The sequence below is a fragment of the Anabrus simplex genome, chromosome 2 (genome assembly GCF_040414725.1).
Source record: "Anabrus simplex isolate iqAnaSimp1 chromosome 2, ASM4041472v1, whole genome shotgun sequence".
Lineage (NCBI taxonomy): Eukaryota > Metazoa > Arthropoda > Insecta > Orthoptera > Tettigoniidae > Anabrus > Anabrus simplex.
The window spans coordinates 841,872,161-841,893,792 of record NC_090266.1 but is presented as its reverse complement, the minus strand read 5'-3'; positions in this window follow the sequence as shown (position 1 = coordinate 841,893,792).

Below are 21,632 nucleotides of genomic sequence, written 5' to 3'. Positions count from 1 at the left end.
CACATGTGTGACACAAATCGCATCCTCGAAACCAACATAGAATAGGAAAAATGGCAGAGAAAGGAAGAATCCTGAAACACACATTATCACGTATGATATACTGAGAGAAATATTTAGCGATTTGGTAACACTGTTTTGTCTCACTGGCTGGGCTGAGTGGTTCAGTAGGCAGAAGTGCTGGCTTTCTGAGCTCACGTTAGTAGGTTAGATGTCCGGCTCCATGGCTAAATTGTTAGCGTGCTGGCCTTTGATCACGGGATTCCCGGGTTCGATTTACGGCAGGGGCAGGAATGTTAACCATCATTGGTTAATTCTGCTGGCACGGGGGCTGGGTGTATGTGTCGTCTTCATCATCATCATTTCATCCTCATCACGACGCGCAGGCCGCCTACGGAAGTCAAATCAAAATACCTGCACTTGGCGAGCCGAACTTATCCACGGACACTCCCGGCACTAAAAGACATACGCCATTTTATTTCAGTAGGTTCGATCACGGCTCTGTTCGGTGATATTTGATGGTGCTGAAATATGGGAGACTGTTGTATCTTGCAAATGTTTAAATTGTGATTTGTATCGAGATCAGACTCAACTACATTGTAAAAGTTATAGACTGGTAGCACTGACTTTAAGTGTAATATTTTATCATAACAAGAGTGGATACTGCAGACAGAACAATATTTTTAGCATCTAAAGTAAATCACTCATACTATCTTGCACGCTTTCTAAGACAGAAATGAATTTACATTCTTAACCTGATGCTGTACGTTCCTTACCATCTGATGACGTAAATACATATACTGACATCACTGAATTTTTATAACCTCTAATTTAGGGAGACATATTTGTTGAAACGTGCTTAGTATTGTACCTTGGAACATCCAACATGGTGTACCATCCAACTTGGTATACAATGCTATAGTTTATTTCCTCTCTTTCTTTCTTTCTTTCTTTCTTATTTTTAGATGTTGCCGAGAAGAACGCCGGACGTCCAAAGCGTTACAGTTGATCTAGGCGTCTTAAGGAAATTCGTTGATACAGTAATGGCTCTTCCAGAATCAAAAAATTATACAAGAGAAGTTTACAAACTGAAGATATCAGTTATAATCCAAGATTAGATTGCAGAAAAAATATGTGAATGTTAATTGATGAAGTACATAAAAACTACAGCAAAAAAGTACTTTTTTACCCCAAAATGGTGTTTAAGTAACTGTCCATGCCAACAATAAGAATTACCCTGAGTTATGAAGGCAAGAAATTACCGGGTCGAAGTGAAGGAAAAGCTATATTTGTGCCTTTTGCCGCTGCAACTGAGTGCAAGTGCAACAGATGAAGTTCTCTTTGTATGTTTTATACAAATATGTGATTTTAGCAAATTATCCCATTATGTATTTATATTTTCTGAAATTCTTCTTCTTTCCTGGCCGTATGTGTGCCCACAATGGACACTCCCAAGTGTCACTCAGAGTCGGCTCTTCTGATCATTAGAGAGTACTCCTTGCGGTTGGATGTATCCGCCACTGGAATGCAGTTTCTATTCAAGGCCTTTTCGGCTGTACGCCACCGTGTTTCTCTCGAACGCCGGGGTCCTCTCCCTGGTTCCTTGATTGTAAGAGCTATGTTAGCGGGATGATATTCATCTCGACGTTGTACGTATCCGCACCAGCACAACTGTCGCTCCTCCAATTTCTCATTGGTAGGGGCCGTACTAAATGATCACCGTACATGCTCATTGCACACTCGGTCCAAGGGGTGACACCCGCTGACCATCGCAGCATCCTCATTTCCGTTACATGCATTTGCTGGTCCTGCTTCTTTTGCCTGTCCAACACTTTGAGCCGTAACTTAGGGCAGATCTAACAGCAGTCTTATATATCTTGCCGTTAGCTTTATTGGCATTCTCCTGTCACGTAAGACGCCTGTCAGCAAACGCCATTTGGTCCATCCAACATTGATGTGATGCTTCACGTCGTCGTCAATCGTCGTATCCGTGGTAATTATTGACCCCAGGCACTTGAATTTATTCACCATTGCGAAGTAAATCGTATTAAGTGGACCTTGAACTTCCGGCTTGGCGAAGTTTCTGAATATACTCCGTCTTATTACGGCTTGTTCTGAGCAAATTTGCCTCCAAAGCTTTTCTACAAAGTTCGAGGCCTGCCTCAACCCCTTCACGTTGTTCAACAACTAGGACGATGTCATCTGCGTTTAGAAGGCTCCATGATAGATGTGCGATCACTTGTTCTCTAAGACAATTAATAAATGTATTGAAAATTTTTGCTCAAATCTAAACCTTGATGAACACCAACCTCAACAGGGAAACTCCCAGAGAAGCAGAGCTAGATTTTACTTTTGTAGATGGATGGAGGTATTTGTCCTGGATCAGCCTCACATACTCCTCCGGAACATTTTGGTGTCACAGTGCAGTCTAAACGATTTCCCTAGTAACGCCGTCAAACGCTTTTCCTAAATCAATGAAAACCATGTGAAGATCATCGTGAAGTCCACAATGTTTCTCCATAAGTATTCGGAGTATTTAAATCGCATCACTAGTTGAGACTCCACTTGTGAAGCCGCACTGGTTCCTATTGAGACCTATTGGGCCAGGGTTCGAAGCATCCACATCCCAAGGCTCCGAATACCTTGAATGGATGTATGGACAACGACCCTCTTTGAGGTCGTGAGCGTTACATACGCACTTTCCTCCGCTGTATTTTCAGGCTCCTTTAGGCGGTGTAACGTCCTTGGCTAAAAAGAAACTAAATCTACATTTAATCTACAATGCGGAGGAAGATATAGGAATGCTACATTACAGTAAATCCATAGGCATCTATTTTAGTATTATGAGCTTTAATGGACCTCGTTACGGCAACATTTCCACGAAATAAACACATACTATTCAAGAACATAAAAATAAGTCATAACGACTACAGAGTTTGCGGTGAAATTCTGCTCCAAAATATGTTTTACCTATGTAATATATTTTCACGAGATAAGACGTTCATTTCGTCTTATAGGTTTCCCTCCACATAAATCCTATACGATCAACAACCATATTAATAATATCAACTATTTTGTAGTCATTAGCGATTGCGCGTACAAATAAACTAGTACATAATAACTCCAATTTCAAACAATGCGGTAAAACTTTGCACATAAAACACAAAATTCTATGAGAGGCACCGGAAGTGGATGACTATTCTACGTAACAAAACCAAATTATCAAAGGAAATGACGGAAAACACATCAAACACAATAAACCTTGATTTCGGGTCCGTGACTTCAACCGAAAACTCCACAAAAAAAGACAGAGACGACCATAGGACGGAACCTATATCGAAACTAACATACAAAACAAATAGAAGTAACTATGTATATATAACTTCCTTGGTAAGAATATATAAAAAGAAAACACTCAAGATAAGTGACTGTACTGCCGGGAACCACTGTGTGTGGCGATATCCTTGGTTTGCCTGGGAATCGAACCGGCATTCTCCTGGCTGTAATGGAAGGCACTTGAAAAACACTAACTAAAAGACGTTATATAAGGAACGTAACACATTCTAGCATTATTACCTAGATCTTACTCCTTACTTGACATATCGGTGACAACTGACACAGAATGAATTAAATAGCTTGTTATCTGATCTTGGGACACAAAACATATTGTTGCAACTTGCGAATGGTTAGCAAAGTAAAACTATGCCATTAGCACAAGCCTACGGCAAACACTCGCCTCCAGCACTTGAATTTCATCGCAGCGGTCACCAGTCGACACGCCCCACTCCCCGGTCAGCTGAGATTCCTTTTCTTCTTAAAATTCCTTGTCTACAAATGGCTTCTAAACAAATATCACATATTATGCCCCTTACAAAACATCAGGAAACGTATCAAATTCAACGCGAATTCATATTATTTTCTGGCATACAATACAGAACTCAATTATGCTTGTGTATAGGGCTAACTCACTCATTTAAACTAACCATGCACATATTCCTTGGTTCATGTTCCGCGGAATGCAACTAAACAATATCTTGATCTCTTAATTTTCCATGTCACCAATTAACTCGAATTTACTCAAACTGAACTAGGTAACTTCAAAACACTATGCATTTAATTTACACAAGATAATCAACACTACAAACCCTACTACGCATGGGGGGTATGAGGTTCTATTCCAAGCTTTAGACCAGGGCCTCTCAAACGCCCAAAATCTCACGCGTGCAGATAGAGGCGCAAGAGCTCCGTGCACAGTGCATCGCTGCCGCTCGGCATGGCTCGGATCAACGCTTCGTTTCTCGGCTACTCGGCTAAGCTCGGCTCAACTCGCCTATACTCGGCTCAAGTCAGCTCGGATTTGGAGCGCTACGGCGCAAGTGGGGCAGAGGGAAACAGGCGGAGCGAGCGAGACAGGCGTGAGGAAAGAGAGAGTAAGCACTATTGCCCCAAATCGAGGAGTGGGGGGTCTGCACTCTGGTCAACCAAGCCAAGTCGTCTTTTGCACCGTGCACAGTGCATGCACCACGCGCATGCACCCTGAGAGGCCCTGCTTTAGACACTTCACAAGATGAAGTACAGTCACGTTCTTATAAGAGCAAAACGTGCAAAATTGCCTCAGTGAAACGGAGTGCTTGCTTCAATTATACATTGTTACAAATTGCATACATTACAGACAAGACATGCAGTTCCCACAGTATCGAACATTCCCCAAAAACTTCACTAACTGGACAGTATACACAAGTAACGGTACCTTTCGCAATCTCGCAAGCACTCTCCGTTACTATATCTAGCTATTCTCTGTATTAATTTTGAAGCATAGATAACCTTCCATTACTTTAACCAAGGAAATCATAGCTCATTCCAGCGGTCTCCCTAACAAAAAGATTATGGGCTTGGATATTGCCCATTATTAAGTCTAAGCTATGCTTATTTAGAAAACTAACCCATTCTTTGTGCATTCACTAATTCTACAAAAGTTATATTTCTGGACTAATTATGTTGGTGATAGAGTTATCCATTGTCCGAGCCGATGGAAAGCTCATGTACCGTTTACACGCCCATTACGGCTGTGCTCCAAACTTTGATGCCATTTCTGGATTCAGTACTCGGTTGACGCTCTATGCTGTTGATCATCCTTTTCAGGGTAATTGCTACTGATGATGAATAGTCCGTTTAAAATACGTATTCTGGAAAAACAGCATGAAGCTTCACAAGTACAAGGAACACACAGCTCCCAGCACGGTTTATGCTTTCCTAAACTTATTCTCACTACTACAACTTCAATTGTATTTCACTGCTATTAGTTTCTTCCCTTTTACTTCTAATCTGAACAACTAAATCTCTGCGTTCATGATCAAAACTATGTGTGCGTTGGATTAATGTTTATAATCCATGAACTTTCGATATTTCTTACTCTGGATTACACATAGCGTTGGTACGAAGCTTAAGGGACGTCTGAAATTTTTCTCACCGACAAGAAGTATATGCTGTGATGCGAGAGGTTATCCTGGTGTGACTTTACAGTCAACGACGTTGTTTTAGCACGTCATAGATGCAAAGGACATAATCAATCTGTGTGCCAACAATTTCGTCCCTTTTTTCTGGAAGGAAGTATTGACTATTGCCATATTATACGCCGAAGACAGTTGAAGAATCGTCTCTCCATGGTCGTCTCTTTCTCCTAGTCTGAAATCTCCATGACATTTAGGAAAGTCTTTGGCAGTTTGTCCAACACGGCCATTGAGGCCATCCAAAGCGATTATATGCTCCTCTGGCGGCAGCTGTTGCAGCATTTGCTCATAGTTCTCGCTAAATTCCTGCTTCGAGGGGTTATCGCAATCAACTTGAGGCGCGTAAGCAGAGATTATATTCATACAGACACCGTCATCCATCACAAGTTTTATTACGATCAAACGATCGCTTACCCTGTTGACTGATATCAATCTGGTTGATATGTGTTGAGCAAGGATTATGCCGACTCCACTTCAAGCTATTCACACCATTATACGGGAGCTTGTATCCACAACCAATATTTCTAGATTTACTTCTCCAATTTGTCTCTTGCAGAGCTAAGATGTCACATCTGCATCCCTCCATAACATCAGCCAGTTCAGAAGTCTTGCCAGTAAGTGCGCTGATATTCCATGTATCACCTACCATTTTTGTAAATTGTCTCGGCATGTTACATCTTTTCAGGGAGGCTGTCATGACTTTTGCGGGGAGGTGACCTGTCCTCAGCCTCACTTTTACGGGGAGGCAACCTATTGTGGACCTCACTTTTGTGGGGAGGCGACCTAGTATCTACTTATATTTTCTGAAATTATTGTATACAATATTGTTTATGATGACAAGTAAATTTAAAATTTATTTAAAATATTTACTTACGGCAATTCTCTATCTATATTCCCTGTGTTTAAGGTGCAAGAGGGTGCGTTCCATGGTACATGGTCATGTTGTCCCATGGAACACTTTACATCTAGCAACATTATTTTTACCCTTAACAGAACTCTACAACAGAAAAAATTAACACGAAATAAAAAAGGCAATCCCGATACTTACTGCCGGCAACTACAGGATTAACAATGTTATTTCTCAAATTTAAAAAGGTAAAACGTGTTCCATGGTATGTCAGTCTCCCCTACACTAGTATCGTGTAGGCAGATTTACCAGCACGTAAAATGTAAGTTACCGGCATGACGGCGCCTCCGAAACCGTGAAAGTAGTTAGTGGGGCTTAATACTAATAAAATGATCAAATTGTCTCACAGGAATAGAACAAAGAGTAGGCCTACTGAGCAAATATCCTCCCACTTGGAGAATATTTGCTACAGCATACAATAAAAAAGTAAAACGAAAATCTTCCCTAAAATCAGAAAGGAATATTGGAATGCTGATGAGATGCGAGGGAAACTGCTACAAAACAATTAGGCTCTTCGTTGGTTAAAATAATTTACAGTACACGGCATTTCTCAAAACATCGATTAAAATGCACAGTTACAGCTGTTGCTGAAAAGTCTTGATTAAATCTTAGTTTTGATAGTAAAACCCCGTCTAGGAAGCCAAGAACAACAGCCGCGAGGATTCGTCGTGCTGACCAGATGACCCCTAAAATTCTGCTGGCCTTCGATCTGAGCGGCGGTCGCTTGGTAGGCCATGGCACTTCGGAGTCGCTGTGCCATGGGTTTTCTTTTTAAATAATAAAAAAACAGTACTTCTCTTTTGCTGGAATCGAAAGTTAGTTTTCTATCAGGTTTAAATGACTGATATAAAGAAACCAAACAAACAAAGTTTTATGGATATAAGGAAACGAAATATCTTAAAGTTATAATCCCGGAATGAGTAGCTGAGACGGTTGAGGCGCTGACCTGTTTGCTCAGTCCGGCGGTATTGAAAGGTACTCAAATACTTCAGCTTCGTGCCGATAAATTTACTGGCACGTAAGATAACCTCTGCGGGAATAAATTCGGGTACCTCGGCGCATCGTCTCCGGAAACCGTAAATGTAGTTAGTTTGACGTAAAAACAAATAACATTATTATTTATTAAAGTTGTAATAATATTTACGTAAGTAATCCGCAGTTGCTGACAACATGAACTGAAGTAATCGCGAAAAATCTCCATGAGATGTAGTTTGAGGTAATAAAATGTGATAGACTGGAAACAGTCAATAAAGCAACATGCATATGTGATAGCGTTCGGTTACTGAGTCTCCTGGTTAATCTTTTAAGAATTTCCTATATGTGGTGAGGCCCAAACACATGCCTGCGAGATTTGTGCCCTCTGATCGTTTCCCCGCTCGCAGCCACCCCTCTTAGTTCTTTCCCATTCCAGTGGAATCAGAGGAAACGAGCAGGTAGCCCTCTGTGATATCCCTTGGCCTGAGCTGAAGGATAAGAGAACCCTAACCAACACTTCGTGGAACGTGCGTTATTTGGTAATAATTTACAGGCGTTCCACTTATTAGGACAAAAGATGCGCAGTCATCAATAGTAAGTAATTTTTATTTTGTGTATTGTATTAGTAGTACTCAAACCCAATAACATCACTCTTATGAATAATATATATCCCGAATTCATCAGCTTTCACTCCCGTACCTTACAGTAAATAAGGTCTGAAAACAGAGCGATATATAAAGATTCTTCTTCTTTGTTAGTTACAGACTACTCGCCTTTGATTAATTCTTCCGGCTCGGGACAGGGTGTTTGTCTTCATATTCAGACAACACATTACACTACCAACCATCAAAGATATACGCAATAATGCTTATATCCCTCCATATAGGGTTGGCGACAGGAAAGGTATCCGGCCGTAAAACATGGCCAAATCCACATGTGCGAAACAGTTCGCACCACGACCCCACAGGTGTGGGAAAAAGCGATAGAAAAAGAAAAGAATGAAGTTAGTTACAGATTACAATTGCTCGCAACTGCTAACTCACTTCATTAACTACTGAGCGAGTTGGCCGTGGGGCTACGGTCGCGCATCTGTGAGCTTGCATTCTGGAGGTAGTGGGTTCGAACCCAACTGTCGACAGCCCTGAATATGGATGTCTGTGGTTTCCCATTTTCACACCATGCAAATGCTATCACCGCCATCAAGCCTATCTGTTTCGGTGCGACGTAAATCAAATTGTAAAAAAAAAGAAACTGCATGATTAACTACGTTATAGTTCGTTTATTATACAGTCATAACACAATAATTTAAACAAGTTATTTTTCTCACACTTTTAACAGTGTTAACAAGATTGTACTGAAGAGCATGGCTTATAACATAACATATTACGGAACAGGATGAGGACTTCCCATATCCGACTTCATGTTAATGTGCAAAAAGGATGCGTCCTCAATACAGAGTTCCAAGTAGGTAGTGTGTCGGAATTTTGCCCTGAAAATGGGTTCATTGACGAGTCAGTATATCTAACAAAATTTTCGTAGATTCGAATAATGAAGGCCGGGGTCAGATTGCGCAATCTTGATTCCAGAAGGTGAGTGTCTAGCCAAATATGTTACGTAGATGGTAGAAGGGCACCTAATGAAACTTGATAGCCAGATTATGTTCATCAACACAGAATCTACTGCTATACATATGAAAAATATCTCATACTAAATAATAACAATAATATTAATAACGATATTTACATTACGTCCCACTAACTACTTTTACGGTTTTCGGAGACGTCGAGGTGCCGGAATTTAGTTCCGCAGGAGTTCGTTTACGTTCCAGTAAATCTACCGACACGAGGCTGACGTATTTGGGCACCTTAAAATACCGCCGGACTGTCAGGATCGAACCTGCCATGTTGGGGTCAGAAGGCGAGCGCTTCAACCGTCTGAGCCACTCAACCCGGCTCTCATACTACAGTATTCTAAATAAATGATACAAATTTGATGTAATTTTTCACACAGTATAATCAATTTCCTCCAATATACACAATCGTTAACAAATAAGTATTAAGTAGTGATTATTCGGTACAGATTATTAGCAGTGATCCGGTTTCTTAAATCCAAAGGAAATATATGTTGCTCCAAGAGTACATCAAGCATAACACTGATAGTACAGTAAAAAATGAAATGGCGTACGGCTTTTAGTGCCGGGAGTGTCCGAGGACATGTTCGGCCCGCCAGGTGCAGGTCTTTCGATTTGACGCCCGCAGGCAACCTGCTTGTCATGATGAGGATGAAATGATGATGATTACGACACATATACCCAGGCCCCGTGCCAGAGAAATTTACCAATGATGGTTAAAATTCCCGATCCTGCCGGGAATCGAACCCGGGACCCCTGTGACCAAAGGCCAGCACGCTAACCATTCAGCCATGGAGCCGGACATAGTACAGTAACTCATGTCATAACGATCCACTTTCGTACACCTGAAGCCTATGACACACATACATTTGGGTGTTCTATCTTAACAATTCTACGAGGCTTCGGGACACTCATTGCAACGGAATTATTCATATCTACGGAACATTTACCACTGAACACTTTTTTGGCCATAAGTGTACATTCTGACTTAAAGCCAAAATCTGGGGACCAGAAGATAGGTCTGAATATCTGCTAGTACGGGTGTTCACACATCACATTGATGTATACGAATCTATTCAATTTTTACTTACTCCTGAAATCTGCAATGAACCTGATATAATGTGATCAACTCATTTCCGTAAGAGGAAAGTATACGGTAATATATGTCCTGACAACTCTTCTGTGGAGGGTTTGTTATTTTATAAGTACAGATTGTGTGATTAAACATACGTGCGATATTCTCAAAATATTTAAAATCTGGTGAAATATGCTTAATATACTATAAAAATGTGTAACAGATATAATCAAAGACTTTCTTAGAATGCTCCACGATTACCTCCACTGCTGACCTTAAGTTCAATTTTGGTAATAATAATAATAATAATAATAATAATAATAATAATAATAATAATAATAATAATAATAATAATAATCGTATTGCCTCATCTACCATGAGCAGGCATTTTGATTTGACGCCAACTAGCCTACCTGCGTATCATTTTCGAGGTTCCAGTTTACTGTACGAGGTGACACAATAAATCGGATCTCTCTTAGGCAATCTATGGCTCGAGTTTTCATTAATTTTGCCATATAAACACCAAATGTGTCACAAGAGTTCTTTCACATGCCGGCATCGTACAACACTGAGTGTCATATGGACTATTTTCCGCCCTTCAAAAATGCAACTACCTCTTGCAGGCTTGAACCCCAGTATCTTGGGATCAGAAAGCCGACACTATCACTGATCCACTGACGGAGCTTACAAATGTTCAATATTTTGTACACAAAGATGCCGGCAACATGTTTAAACGCGTGCATTCCTGCTATGAAGTGGCAAATATTAACATGCCAGCAGTTAATGGAAGGTAGTGCACACATTCGAGCTGAAATGTATTAAAGTGGAGACAACAAAATATGAATATGAAAGAACAGCCTAAAGTAGGAAGGCAGGTCCATAATTAGGTAATGTAGTAACAGATACTTAACTTCCAAATGTTAATCGTGGAAGGTGAAATATTTCCGATCATTAACTCCTCTTGTCAGAAGAAATGCTTCGACCTGCATAGCTGCATAGAAGATATAATGCAAACATTTTACAATGGAAAAACGTAATCATTACGAAATAATGAAACTGGTTTATTGATAGTTCCTTTGCCAAAAACATAATGTTAGAGTAAAATAGTAAATCAAGTGTAAAAATTATGTGGACAGATTTCTGTTAAATATAACAATAAAAGTAATTTTGTTCATATTAACTTCTTCGAATTATGGACCTATAAAATAATCCTCATGATTAGTAATAATTTCACCATGCATTACTTAAAGAAACCTAGTTTATAAATATTACTGGAGAACGTTTCAACGTATTATTGTTTTAACTCGTGCTTTCTTTTTAATTTTTGCTAATTGCTTTACGTCACACCGACACAGATAGGTCTTATGGCGACGATGGGATAGGAAAGGCCTAGGAGTTGGAAGGAAGCGGCCGTGGCCTTAATTAAGGTACATCTCCAGCATTTGCCTGGTGTGAAAATGGGAAACCACGGAAAACCATCTTCAGGGCTGCCGACAGTGGGATTCGAACCCACTATCTCCCGGATAGGTCTTATGGCGACGATGGGATAGGAAAGGCCTAGGAGTTGGAAGGAAGCGGCCGTGGCCGTGATTAAGGTACAGCCCCAGCATTTGCCTGGTGAAAATGGGAAACCACGGAAAACCATCTTCAGGGCTGCCGACAGTGGGATTCGAAGCCACTATCTCCGGGATGCAAGCTCACAGCCGCGTGCCCCTGACCGCACGGCCAACTCGCCCGGTACTCGTGCTTTCTAATTGGTAAAGCATAGAAATAAGCCTGTTAATGATTGTTTTCACAAACCATAGTGTCACTTAAGGGCCCTTTTCTTCAACTGACTACTCAGTTGATGGCTAGATTTCTTTCTGTGCGAAGAGCGTTCAAAAGTAGTTTCATAGAAGATGTGATAGGGGTTGGAGTCTTGCACGGAGCTCGGAATGGCAAATGGAACATAAAAGTCCGCAAGAAACTCTAGCAGGTGCAAGCTTCCCGCAGTAGATACACATTTAAGTTCAAGAACAAGCTGGCTGTGAAAGCGCTAAACAAGCCTCGGCCTAAGATGCAGTGAAATGGAAGCAGGTAGAAACTCTAAATTAGTACATACATGAGACATACAGTACAGTACACTTCTGGTGAACTTAGAAATTTTCGCACTTTTTTGTACCTTATATAATGAATATCATACATCCGTTAGTAGTGCATCCGACTTTTATCCTTAGCCGTTTGAGTGACGGATGGATATCACCATTATTAACTTGATTTTAGAGAAAGAGATCGATATCTAAACAAGCTTAGAGATTACATGTCCATAACTTATTAAATAACGAAGCTGTGGCAGTGATGGGAATCAAGATCGAGACTATTCCGCCAGGACACAAGACTAGCGCTCGCTGCGCTAATTCGTAACTCACGAGTCGATGAAAGGGCAGACAAGCTCTGATATATATGTGAAAACTATTCTTTAGCGCATTATACCAGAGCTGTAGGATGACATCGAGCAGTGGAGGTGGGGATCGTTCTCTCTCTGGCTTTCATGTGGTAAGCATTTTATCTTGGAGGATACAAACCTACTAAGTACTGTGCATTACTAAACAATCCACTATTTACCAATGTCCTATATATGGGACAATTAATTTCCCTTCGCTTTTACCACGAAAATTTCAAATTCATGGTTTGCACAGATTCAGTATCTTTATTTAATATCTAGTCTCTCTGTAAACTGATAGACGATTGGTAGGAATGGCATTAGCGTGGTTTTAAAAGTAATTAATAAGTGTATATTAATTCAATACTAATTAATCCATTGTTTACCACTGTCCTATATGCCTTATACACATTTCAAAACGTTTTATGTATGTCAATAGTTGCAGTATCTATTGACAAGTGCAAATAGCGAATGTAACGGAATATAAGTCCAAAAGATATCAATATTTGCCACTGTTATATTTATAGGGCACCACTTCTCTGTGCTAAAATATAAAAACTGTATTAAACTGTGAGCTTATTTTGAGGCGTAACTCCGGTTTCCAACATTATCCTAAGGAAAAAGTTTGCAAATAACAGATTAAACTGGTAAGAGACTCACGAAGATACGCGGAGCGATAAAGATCACATCCGAATTACAGCAGGGCTTTTAACAGCTCTCGGACGAATAGAGTACTGGCTGTCCGGTATTTGCTAATGACTGAAAGGAGAGATGGTCACACATACGGAGAAAATCAAGAGTTTCTATTTCAATGAAATACAGGTAAAGAATACCGCATCTATGCCAGGAAAATCATAATGGGGAAAAATTAATGAACCAACACCTTACAAGGAATAACTGAATATCTGCAGGGTGCATGGGGATGACTCTTCTGTAATTTGTCATTTTCCACGAAAGAATTGAAAGAACCATACATTATTAAACAATTTATTTGAAGGCTATTTCCTCATAGCATTTGTAGGTTTCTATGGTGACAAGTAATAACGAAACCATACAATACATAGAATTCTCAGTCACTTAAGGCAAGGAACACGGTTGAGAAGTCGTCACGCCAACCACACGACGCGATCTGGGCTATCCGACCGAGCAGCAGTCATCATGGCACGCCAAGGACCTCAATGGGCTCTATGTGTTACGGTTATGTAAGATTGCATCAGAATTTTAAAACATAAATTAACGTTATTTGTTTTTACGTTCCACTAACTATTTTTACGGTTTTCGGTGACGCCGTTGACCCTTGAACTTACCGTTCCATCGTTGGTCGTCTGCCTCGGCAGAGCAGTATCATACTCTTGGATCTTCATCGACCAAACGATAGTGTTCAGAGGAGAGCGTAACTACTTCAAATGAGGAGCAAAATGTGCTTACAAAAATATTTATTCAATGTAAATCACGATAATTTATTTATGAAATAGGCAAGAAAAGTCACATAAAATTTTCACATATTTAAACACAGTCACATTGCATAACGTGAGTGGCAAGTTTTATTGAAATTGTTTGTTATTGTCTTTCAAAGAATGAAAATGTAGTGGACAGCAAAAACCAGAAAAGAATAAATAAACCTCAAAATCGGGCAACATTGATCCAAACGATAACTGAGAGTTAATCCACACGATCCGTGGAAAATATGGCCTTCGACAAGCAGAATTTAATATTTACATTTAATTACATTTATCCACCAGTCGATTATCCTATCGGATATTGGAACACCCTCCGAATGGATCCTTAATTGAACCAAATAGACTATCAGTTGCTTTGGATAGGTTGCGAAATATTACTTGCAAGCATGGTGTTCATTATAAGTTAACAGCAATTGTCACAATTAAAAAAATCCACCATGTAATGTCATCTCCTGACACCCTTAAGTTACAGAAGAATCCCGATGCTAAAACATGCATCACCCCAAACAGATATTCGGAAGGAACCAACAACACTTGATCCGTTACATATTTCTGAATGAACAAAACTGCGAAATACAGGAAGACATTAATTCATTATGCATTTAGGAGAAATGCCAAACACTGAAGTTAAAGAAAAGTGATAAATCACTTGAAAATGCTCTTATTAAATAAACCAAATTTCAGGTTATGAAACAATTATGTCATTAAAATTGGTTAAAATACAAATCCACAATATAAAACAAAAAAGTAAATCTTTCCAATTTTCTATAACTATGACTACAGGTAAAAATGTGTCCACCTACACTTGTCCCATTAAACCAAACTACAAGTGATCGGTAGATCAACGTCTCACACAAATAATGTGAATAACAAAAAATGAAAATAAAATATATTAACAGCTGACGAATCGAAACCGCATTTGTAGTGTAAGTCCTACATAAATGATGAAAGTGTAAACACACGGCATTATCATAATATACTGCACACCCGAACAATAAAACTTAAAGTAAGGAAAAGAATATAGAGAACAAAAGTTCATCGGACTTGAACACACGCAGCTAAGTAGCAGTGATCAATCTCCATTAGCCGGATTTCCACGTGGGACAACACTTACCTACAGGCCGCTGCTGGTGCAACGCTATTATGGGTGCATCTTACAGCTAGTAAGAATTATGCCGAAACACGGCCTAAATAGTACCTGCTAATGTCTTTCACATTCCTATCCACCACTGCGAACACTAACATCGTTCAAGTCGATTCGCAAAACTGCCTAACTTATGGCTTGTCTGTGTACAGACGACGCCCTAATCCTGTCGCTTCCGAGCTCGATAGCTGCAGTCGCTTAAGTGCGGCCAGTATCCAGTATTCGGGAGATAGTAGGTTCGAATCCCACTGTCGGCAGCCCTGAAAATGGTTTTCCGTGGTTTCCTATTTTCACACCAGGCAAATGCTGGGGCTGTACCTTAATTAAGGCCACGGCCGCTTCCTTCCCACTCCTAGCCCTTCCCTGTCCAATCGTCGCCATAAGACCTATCTGTGTCGGTGCGACGTAAAGCAAATAGCAAAAAATTAAAAAAAATAAAAATAAAATCCTGTCGTTGAGCCCACGTTATAGAGTCTACTCATCCTTAACTTTTATAATACGCGCGGCATCCTAAATCTATCGTTGAGGCAATGTTACGGTATCTACACATGATTCATACTGCTAGGTGAAATCTAAACTTTTAACACAAGGTCCGGATATTTAAATCTGATCCCCGTTGAAAATGTAACACATGAAGTGAAATTCGCTACAAAAATGAACTCGAACCTGGAAATATTACTGTGTCTATTTCCTACAATAAAGCGTGAAGTCTGAATTAAACAACATGTGCGAATAGTTTAATCTATTCCTCAATACAATCTCAACACATGCAGTGAAGTTCGCTAACTAAAAATTAACTGAACTCTCGTTTGAAATTACATAATATCACTGAAAACAATAACCACTACCATCACAGTTTCCAAGGCATAATTGGAGCGTGAGGCCCTAACTGACGTACCATGTCAACCCTCCAAACATGTATCACTGTGAACTGTCCAGTGAAATAACTTCCCATCGATCTGCGCAAACTAAACTCTCATTCTAATAAATTCATTTTCACACCCGCAATGTTTCCAGTCAGCGATATTTTCGTCTCGTAAAAATCTATATAAATAAAAATGAATCGCTAAATGTGTTGCTAAGCGGAAAACTCGGGAACGGCTGAATCAATTCGGGTAATACCCTTTTTTTCAAATATTCGTCGAAGTCCGAGTAAGGTTTCTTCGAAGAGAAAATTTGGAAAAAATGCCAGGAAAGACATAAAAGCTCCCATTTTTCTTTTCCAATTCAAACTGTTCGTCTCTCTTTCCTTCTCCCACGTTTGCGCTTAGCGCTGTCCTCCTCTAATCCAGCGCATTTGCAGAATGTCCGTAAATCTCAGTGTTATCGGTTAAAACGGGTGAATATCGGATTATGTACAAAATTTCAAGCCGCATTTGATGCCGAAAGCAAAAACAGTTTACAAAATAATTGAGTGTGAAAATGTTAATATAATGGAATGTTACCTCAAATGCAAAATCTTCATTGCATAGAACTTATCATGTCATAACTCCTATTTTATATTCACTATATTTGTAGTTTATTCACTGCTGGTAAAGGAACATTTCAGCTCGGCGTAGATAAGTTTGTTTTTAAATTTAAATGAGAATAACACGCACTATTTGTGTTCCTTTTCAGTCATGTTCAGAGATTTTTATGCGCAGGCACGATAAAGTCAGTTTCTGGCAAACTTCCTTGCTATTGAATTTGCATGGGGGGTCAAAGCGAGGCAAACGGTCTTCAGATATGGATGTTATTTTTAAAACAAACCTCAAGTCCTTATCTCACTTAATTCTCAGTTTGTGACAGGAGGAATGTCTCCTGGGGTTTTAGTTCCGCGCATGACTCGACTGCCTGGTTTGCTGTCTATCTGCCTCGATTGCCCGTACGGATCTCCCAAACATACGCTTTCCAGACAATCGCATGCAGTGTCGTGTTTTGTTATAGTTGGAGACCTTTGTCTACCCTGATTGTTTTTAAATCTTCGCTTCTCAACAAACAAGTCCATCAATTTCTTTGGTTCATTGGTTTATTTTGTGTGTGCTTCCATACACAGTATACCCATTTCAAGACTCATGCCGCCTATAAGATGCGGGCGGAGCAACATTGGTCGAAGAACTCGAAATGCTATAAGCCAAGCTAATTTTCAGTCTAATAGGACTGCACAACAACGTGAAGAGCGAACAGCCCATTCAGCGTTAAAATTGCCGTTGAATATGCAAAGCAACGAAACTCCAACTGCAACATATCGAAGAACTCTGCAATGGCAAAGGTTTTGCAGCAATGTAAATTGATAGTGTGGGATGAATGCACCACCGCACATAAAAAGTCTTCTGAGGCATTAGACCGAACCATGGTAGATCTTCGGAAAAATCAAAACCGATTTGGTGGAGCGATGATTATGTTCGCAGTTAGTAAGTAGTACTAGTAAACTCGTGTCCTCATCGCGAGGTGGTGCAGCTCTTTTCAGGCACACCCCCAATGGAGGTGAGCTGCATGTACCATTTCAACCACATACCAGCCCTCCTGCCATTCTTAAATTTCTGGCAGTACCGGGGATCGAACCCGGGCCCCCGAGGACGGCAGCTAATTACACTAACCGTTACGCTACGGAGGCGGACGTTCGCAGTTGATTTTCATCAAACATTGCCAGTGATTCCACGGTCAACGCCAGATGATGAACTTAATGCATGTTTAAAGTCATCCGTTTTATGGAAACACGTCAAGATACTAAATTTAAGCCAGAATATGCGTGTTGAGTTGCAAAATGATCCATCTGGAGAGATATTTCCAAAACAACTAATTGACATTGGTAATGGAAAATTTCCTTCAGGCGTTCTGACTGACTGCATTACTTTTCCTGTAAATTTTTGTCAGTTTACTGAATCCAAAACCGAACTCGTTCAAGAGGTATTCCCGAACATTGCTCAAAATTACAGAGATCATTTTTGGTTGAGCGAACGAGCTATATTGGCTGCCAAAAACATGGATGTAAATGAATTGAATTTTAAAGTTCAAAATGAAACTGCCAGTGAACTGAGGACATACAAATCAGTTGATTCCGCTACTAACCAAGATGGTGGCGTCAACTACCCACCCGCATTTTTGAACTCAGTGGATTTGCCAGGATTTCCGCCTCACATTCTTTAATTAAAGGTTGGGTCAGTGGCCATAGTGTTGCAAAACATCAACCAACCGCGTCTTTGTAATGGCACACGGCTAGCGGTTAAAACATTGCTGAACAACGTGATCGAAGCAACCATTCTAACGGGGAAGTATAAAGGAAAAGACGTTTTAATACCACGCATCCCTATGATTCCGACTGACATACCATTTGAATTTAAACGACTGCAGTTTCCAGAGCGGCTTGCTTTTGCTATGACCATAAATAAATCCCAGGGGCATTCATTGAGTGTTTGCGGCATTAATCTTGAAAACCAATGTTTCTCGCATGGACAATTGTATGTTGCATGTTCCCGTGTTAGTAAACCATTAATTTTGTTTGTTTACGGGCCAGGTAATCAAACAAAAAATATTGTGCACCTTAAAGCTTTACAATGAAAAATATCTTAATAGTATTGATTGGAATCAGTGTTTTCTACGATAGCTATTTCCTACGAAGAAAGAGGAGTAAGTTTTGCCACATTACCTTTACGCCATCAACTTATCAAATTAATTGATTTGCAATGGGGGATAATTATGTCTCTCTGAGGGATTTGAAGACCTGCTGAATTGTTCACATCTACGTTACAGTCAATCAGGGTTATTTCTGGGTAGTGATATGTTGTAACCTATTTGAGCATTTCCTTATTCACAATCAAGATATTAATATTGCAGGTAATGAAAACACGTTTTTTCCAGTAGCTTCTTACTAACTTTGGTAGCAGTAGAAAATTAACTCATTTGATGTTGATGATGCAGTCATTTGCATTATTCTGATTTTTGCGTGCAATACAGACTGAATTTGAGTTCGTTCCATCGCCATTTATTTTTGACAGAACGAAGTCTGTCGGGTCAGCTAGTGCAGAATAGAATTCAACTTACAATAATCAATTAATAGCTTGACCGTGTGTCAGAATGCATTTTGTTCATGAGGTCAGCTATCACAAAATGCACTTAGCTGGTAACAAATAGAACCGTCACTTAGACTTAACTGCCGTTACCTACGGTTTCACCTAAAAAGTAATCATGGGAGAACATCAACTTGGACTTAAAATGGGCTTCACAACGCGCTTACTTTGATTTGATAACCTTCACCTTCATCATTCGTTCTGGATAACTACAGGACATCGCTCCTCTCATACACCCTGACTCAGAAATATTACACCTCAAGATATACACCATGTCAAAAAAATTCTCTCCGTCGACATACAGGGCGTTTTATCCTCGGCATCATGCTTGTTCTACATCACACCAGGCCAATTGGCCGTGCGGTTAAGGGCGCGCAGCTGCGAGCTCGGATTCGGGAGATAGTGGGTTCGAACCCCACTGGCGGCAGCCCTGAAGTTGGTTTTCCGTGGTTTCCCCATTTTTACACCAGGCAAATGCTGGGGCTGTACCTTAATTAAGGCCACGGCCGCTTCCTTCCCATTCAGAGGCCTTCCCTGTCCCATCGTCGCCGTAAGACTTATCTGTGTCGGTGCGACGTAAAGAAAATAGCAAAAGAATCTACATCACTCATATAATAATTTTGTGTGGCTATTTCTAGCTGAGTGCAGCCCTTGGAAGGTAGACCCTCCGATGAGGGTGGGGGTATCTGCCTTGTGTGCGAGTTGCAGCGATGTTGGGGACAGCAGAAACACTCAGCTCCCGCGCCATTGGAATTAACCAAGGAAGGTTAAAGTCCCCGACCCGGCCGGGAATTGAACCTGGAACCCTCTGAACCGAAGGCCAGTACGCTGATATTCAGTCAACGATTCAGACTACATCACCCATAAAATGCAGGCTTACTCTTCCTCTAACATCTTCCTAACTATTCTCGTAATATTTCATTTCCATCACAATCCATTTCCCCCTTCCTTGAAACTTTTTTAAATACAAGGGATCCCATGACCAAACAACTTTATAATCTCACAATTAAATTCTCGAAATGTTTCCTGACCTCAGGAGCAAAATATCATACCATGAATTTCTTTATCACAAATACACGGTGTCAAAAAATTTAAGTTTCTCAAAAATGCCATCTTTATCATACTTCACTGGATTTCGATGTAGCTGATGAACGCATAATATATCATCGTAATTTTATCCTGATGTGATTATTATTATTATTATTATTATTATTATTATTATTATTATTATTATTATTATTATTATTATTGGATACATCGATATTTGACTTTATCATACTCATAACGGTTATTTTGCCGTAATCGTTATTGTAACTTTTACCTGCCAGAACATTGATTGATTTTCATTGCACATTTAACTTGAATTTTAATTTTTAAAGAAATTTATGTATACCTTTTGGTCTCGCGCGCTGATGTAAATAACTGACAATTCGCCTCCACACTAGAATAACGACAAGACATATCCTCGTCGTCGCAAGACTTAAATTTTACACACGCCACATCTACAACGCGGGAGGCCGATGACCTTAGACGTTAGGCCCCTTTAAACAACAATCATCATCATCATCATCATCATCATCATCATCATCATAATCATCATCATCATCTACAACGCGATGTAATGATACATTAATTAATGAATTAATTTGAAGCGACAAGCATTTACATTTCTAACTACAAACGATGATATTTAAATTAGACAGACCTGTATTTGCATCGTTGGCGCGGCGTTATCTCGGCTTCATTTAACGCCAGCCACCTCGGGATTTACCTCTCATAATTGCAGGACACATTTTCTGCTTAAATACTACTTTATAAATACACTGATCTGCACTCGTCTTGAAGCAACACACATTCAATTTGTTATAGAACACTTTACAATAAATTTTATTCTGTACACAGTTAAACCGTCCCGCTTCGTGTCGGGAAATCAACTGATACAATTTGCGGAGACCTCCAATTCCTTTCTATACAGGTGTTTCACAGGTGTGACTGTCCGTGAGACAAAAGCTTATCTCCGCCAAACAAGCACAGCCCTCCCTTACCGATTACCAAAATAACATCGTCCGCAATAATTCACAAGAGCAATCTATGAATCTGCTGTCTCCCTGCGCAGAAGTTCAGGAATCCTACAATTATTTAACTTGTGAGTTTCTTCCCGACCGGGATGGATATATTGAATACAATGTTTCAAAATCTCATTTGTCTCCGTTCACCATTTACCACTTGGTAATATTCAACCCTCCAGCCAACTGGCTTTAGAGATTCTACTAGTCTATTTCGCACACTTTAAGCGTTCTTCTTAATGTCGCCTGACGCAGATTCACTCTCTCGGACAATTGAATGATGACTGACGCTCTTGGTTGAGGAGGGGGTATTTATGCATTTTCTAGGGACCCTCTGCTTGGCGTTAGCTACTGTTGTGCAATCATTCCATCTGATGACCACTGGACCGACTTCTTC